The sequence below is a fragment of the Triticum dicoccoides genome, chromosome 5B (genome assembly GCF_002162155.2).
Source record: "Triticum dicoccoides isolate Atlit2015 ecotype Zavitan chromosome 5B, WEW_v2.0, whole genome shotgun sequence".
Lineage (NCBI taxonomy): Eukaryota > Viridiplantae > Streptophyta > Magnoliopsida > Poales > Poaceae > Triticum > Triticum dicoccoides.
Genome location: NC_041389.1, coordinates 699,388,450 through 699,393,048, shown reverse-complemented (window position 1 = coordinate 699,393,048; position 4,599 = coordinate 699,388,450). Strand labels below are relative to the sequence as shown.

The window sequence follows — 4,599 nt, the reverse complement described above, 5'->3', positions numbered from 1 at the left end:
CGGGCGGCGGATCTCGGCCGCGGGGCGCGGGGGTCCAGCGGTCGGCGGTGGCGGCGATTCGGGCCCCGCGGGCCTGGCGCGGGCCTCGCGGGCCGGCGGAGGTGGGCGGTGGCAGCGGACAGGTGGCGGCATGGGAGTGGCTACAGGCGGTGGCGCGGGCGCGTTCGGCAGACGAGAGGAGCAGGGCTAGGGTTTGGACTGCGAGATTTTGGAGGGGGGGGGTGCACATATTTATAGGTAGAGGGAGCTAGGAGAGTCCAAAAGAGGTGCGGTTTTCGCCCACACAATCGTGATGAAACGGCGGAGAGCGTGGAGGTGGTTTAGATGGGCTAGGTGGGATGTTTGGAGGGGTGCTGGGCTGCAAGGGGAAGGGGCTTTCGAGGTTACACGGTTAACCGTTGGGGCATCAAACGACCTTCAAATGGAACGAAATTTGATGGGCGGTCTACCGGGGATATACCAAGGCCACTCGGCAAATCTCGGCCCATTGGAACAGCATGGCAGCTCATGATTGGAACAATCCCATGTTCATGGATGTCTTCCTTCAAGCGGCTTGGAGCATTTGGAAAGAGAGAAATAACAAACATTTCAGAAGCATCACACCAACTATTCTCTCTTGGCTAGAACGTTTCAAACATGACTTTAGCCTGATCCTACATAGAACCAGAGTAGATGTGAGAGACTTTATTCTCTCCTTTGTAAATAGCTTAGATCCCCCTTGAACGCCTCCCCTTAACAAGTAGTATCCCAACCTCCACAAGTGGAGGTCAGGCACCATGTAACTCCACTATGTACATTGTATCCTTCTTTTGAGTAATACAAACACAGTGGGAGCCTCTCCCACTGTCCAATTCCTCAAAAAAAAATCTCCGCCCATTCCGAGAACATTTTTATCCCGCTCACGAAACAAGGTCTGAGAGGGGCGACGGGGCACGTGCGAGTGTGGCTGGGCTCAGAACGGACAACGGAGAGAACTGGGAGGACCCGAACGGATAAAAGTTTTGAAAAATATGTAGATGAAATGCAGATGATGACATGGCAAAATGCAACACACAAGCAAATGACATGGCAACGGCGGCGAATAACTAGAAGACACCTGGCGCATCGGATTTGGGGCGTTACAACTCTCCTCCACTAACAAGTGATCTCGTCCCGAGATCTTAGGAACGAGACGGAAGGGAAAGGGGACGAGGTGAAATAAGACCAGAAGAAAGAAGAATAACAAAGTCGAGAGAACTCGGGTAGAAAAGATGAATGGCGAATATGAAGAGAATGAAAAGCTCAAGAAAAAGATAGATTCTGGAACCACTCCGGTTAGAACAAGATAGGAAAGGAATAAGAATGGAAGAATTTAGGCAGCACTCCGGCTGAAAATGGAAGGAATAAAACATGAACTTCACAAGATGGGATGACACTTGACGACATAAGCAACGCAATGCCTCCAGAAGAATTGAAATAGAGGAATGAAAAGAACTTAGAAGGAAGGGTTTACGGAGTTGTTGAGAAAATCAACAACGAAAGAATAAGCTTGTTGTGGACTTATCAAAAACATTTCCAAACTTGAGGTGAAATTATACCACAACCAAATGTCTGAAAAGCTGAGAAGAACGAAGAAATGCAAAACTCCACTTTAGAAGAAAACGGAGAATTATTTGCATTTTGAGTTACGAGAAGAAAAGATACTTGAACTTCTCCAACAAGAATCTTGATGAACACTTGAAGAATGGATTAAATCATGAAGAACCACCATGAAGATGTCCGGTGATGAAAGGATGACGAGATAGAATGAAGGATGAAAGAATAAGATTAGAGCTTGCGGTGATTTAGATCGAGGTTCCAACGAAATGGTCGAGGAAATTTGACTCCAGAAAAGAAAAGATGAAAATACTTGAAACTAGAATTTATTCCTCAAGAACAAACTCTGAAGGAAGGGATTACTTGACGACGATGAAGTAAGAATAAGAATTACTTTACGCTTATCCTCATCCAATTTTATTGATGACAAGTGGATTGGGCATGCAACTTATTCTTGTTGAAAAGGATTAAGGGGAATATGACACAAAACTTGAGAAAGTCTTCATGAACCACCGATAGGATTTGGAAAGAACGAATGAATTGATATGCTAATCAAGGAAAAAGAATCTTGAACGAACCACCGTAAGAATTCAAAATTGAATGACGGAAGAGAATGAATCACCGGGAAGAATTAGAAGAACAAATATGCTTGAGGGGATTTAGATGCACAAGAATGAAGAGATAACGAGCTGATTAAAGAATACTTGATAGATGTGCCGGGGTAATTGGATAACGGTAGCTGAAATGTGTGGACGAAGAATTCTTCTGGAATGATGGCCTCCGGTGAAGCGAAACAGAAATCAACTCCTGAAATACTCTGGATAGGTGAGAAAAAGGAATATCTGACAAATGGAATAATTCGAGAGGATAATATGAAGCTTCAACCATGAATCTTCGGGAGAACGGGCAAGATTGAGAGGAAACTCTTCTTCGATCTTCAAATGACGACGAGAAACACCACCAAAATTACTGAGAGACTCTGGGAGAATGAGAAGAGCAAAGATTGAATCAGCAATGAAAAGAATTGAAATCGATCTTGAAAAGGCATGTGACTGATGGAATCCATTCTTACGTCACACTTGGAAAGAATTTGAGAATAACTCCGGAATAATTAGAAGAGTCAGGTAAGATCCTGGGAAAAGACCTGTGGTTAGGGCCCACTGAAGAGAAAAATACGGTTGGAAAGGATTGTTGAAGAGATAGATGATACACCAGAACAATTGAAATATTTGAATGAGGTGATAACCTCGAATTAATTCAAACATAGACGAATATCCTGAGATGTCTTGAACACTCCGAAAGGATAAACTGGCGAGAGGCGAACGAGCAGGGAAAACACTTGAGTCGAGGGAAAGAATATAATCACTACCAAAAATTGGAATTGACTCCACCGGAGAAGAAAAGAGATGAAGAATGTCCACCGAGACGAGAATTCGCCGGTTGAAATGATTGAGGGAAGACTGAAGAGGCTTCGTACGAATGAAAATTGACGCTCAAAAGGGACTCAGGCTCCGGGAAGAAGAGGGTGGGAGGGCGGGAAAACAAAGGCAACTTGGAAGGGGGAAAACTGATGAATAACTTTAAGAGGAAACACCAGTTGAAAGAATGCAAATGCTTCGCACGAGTAGGATGGATACTCGATTATGGACTCCGGCTCTGAGAAGAAAAAGAGTGGGCGGGTGGGAAAAGAAAAAAAACTGAGGATTGAACTTGCAAAAATGGAGAGGGTCGAATCACCTTGACGAGAAATGCACCGGATGCAAAGAGCTGAGGAACAACGATCGAAATAAACCAACTGCGTGATCCTAAAGACGAGTAATTCAAAACACCTACATCAAGATTACTCACCAGAGCGACGAAGGGGCTAATGAGTAAAAAGAATTCCTACTCTCTGATATAACTAGACTCAGAAATAGTTTTCTTCTAGACTCGACAACGGCCAAACTATACGAGCAAACAAGGGGGCTCCTATGGTCGGTCGAGCCTCTGATACCAACTTGTCATGCCCAATATGCGACCCTATCCTCAAGGAACTCGAAGGTCCCACCAAGGATAGAAGCGCATATTGGAGACGCTTTTGCAAGGTGGATATCATTACATCGTACCATTACATAATAGTTGGGGATACATACAAGAGGCACACAATGCCACACGAATACCACAACATCATACATAAGAGCAACATCCGACTACGGATGAACACAAACAGAAACTCGACGACATACACCCTGCTAGCCCAGGCTGCCGATCCGGAACCTATCCCCTGAATGAAGAAGGAGAATAAGAACTCCAAAAAAAATAAACATCGCTCTCGCGTCATGATCATCACATTACCTGTACCTGCAACTGTTGTTGTAGTAATCTGTGAGCCACGAGGACTCAGCAATCCCATAACCATGGGTATCAAGACTATCAAGGCTTAAAGGGGTATGGAAAGGATAAGTGGTGAGGTTGCAGCAGCGACTAAGCATATATGGTGGCTAACATACACAAATAAGAGCGAGAGGAGAAGCAACGCAACGGTCGAGAAGCTAGAAGTGATCAAGAAGGGATCCTGAAACTACTTACGTTCAAACATAACACAAACCGTGTTCGCTTCCCGAACTCCGCCGAAAAGAGACCATCACGGCTACACACGCGGTTGATGCGTTTTAATTTGAATTTGGTGTCAAGTTTATACAACCAGATATTAACAAATTCCCATCTGCCACATAACCGCGGGCATGGATCTCGAAAGTTTAAACGTTGTAGGGGTGTCCCAACTTAGCCCATTCTAAGCTCTCACGACCAACGAAGGATATTCCTTCTCCCGGGAAGACCCGATCAGACTTGGAATCCCGGTTACAAGACATTTCGACAATGGTAAAACAAGACCAGGAAAGCTGCCCGAATGTGCTGACAAATCCCAATAGGAGCTGCACATATCTCGTTCTCAGGGCACACCGGATTGTCCAAACTTTCGGTAGGCCAGCCCAGAGTTGCCCCTGGTGGCCACCGGCGGCTAACAGGTTGGACCAACACTCA

General features: G+C 45.2%; 1 protein-coding gene across 1 annotated transcript in view; it reads left to right on the top strand.

Annotated features, from left to right (window-relative positions):
* LOC119310589 (polyubiquitin 11-like) overlaps positions 1 to 4,599 on the top strand; it is an 82,879-nt gene that overhangs the window by 30,249 nt on the left and 48,031 nt on the right. The gene's annotated exons all lie outside the window — the stretch shown is intronic.